The following is a 684-nucleotide window of genomic DNA, read 5'->3' as shown; positions in this document are numbered from 1 at the left end:
AGGTCCCACCATCTTCATGGCAGCGTAGTTCTGGAGGATGAAGAGGAGGTTGTTTTCTCTTTAATACACTCATCAAACATCAAAATTGACCTTGTTCATTTCTGTTTTGTCTCTCTTCGTCACACCCACATCTTTCCTCTCCAATACGAGATCTTTAAAGAGCTTCTCCTTGTACCAGTAAAACATTAAAGAAGAGTTGCTCCTCTGTTGGATTCATACTCCAACACTAGGGGGCAGAATATCACCAGAGTGACCTCAAACTTCTGCTGACTGTTTTCTCTTGACACATTTATGACTTTTGCTGCTGTTAGCTACTTAGCTCAGTTAGCCGTGCATCTAGCTTAAATACAGAGGAGCGTATTAATGTTTGTTTGTCTTTTAATCAACTTTAAATAAATGCTTATTATATTAAAAGCATATAAGCTATTAAAGAAACAGAAAAATAACCACCATTTGCAGAAAATCAGAGTAACCGACATCTGCTGCTCTCTGCTAGCAATCCCTGGCTGTTGCTAGCTACTGTTAGCTAACTAGCTAATGGCTCTGTTAGCCATGAAGCCAGTGGCCTGAGAGTTTGTCTGGACCGGGACCTGGACAACGAGCTGAAACTGAACACACCCTCCAAGATGGACGGAGGTCAGTTTGACAACATGTGAAACAGTATGGAGGCGATTTACAGCAGCT

The sequence above is a fragment of the Sparus aurata genome, chromosome 10 (genome assembly GCF_900880675.1).
Source record: "Sparus aurata chromosome 10, fSpaAur1.1, whole genome shotgun sequence".
Taxonomy (NCBI): domain Eukaryota; kingdom Metazoa; phylum Chordata; class Actinopteri; order Spariformes; family Sparidae; genus Sparus; species Sparus aurata.
Note: the sequence above shows the minus strand (reverse complement) of the source record.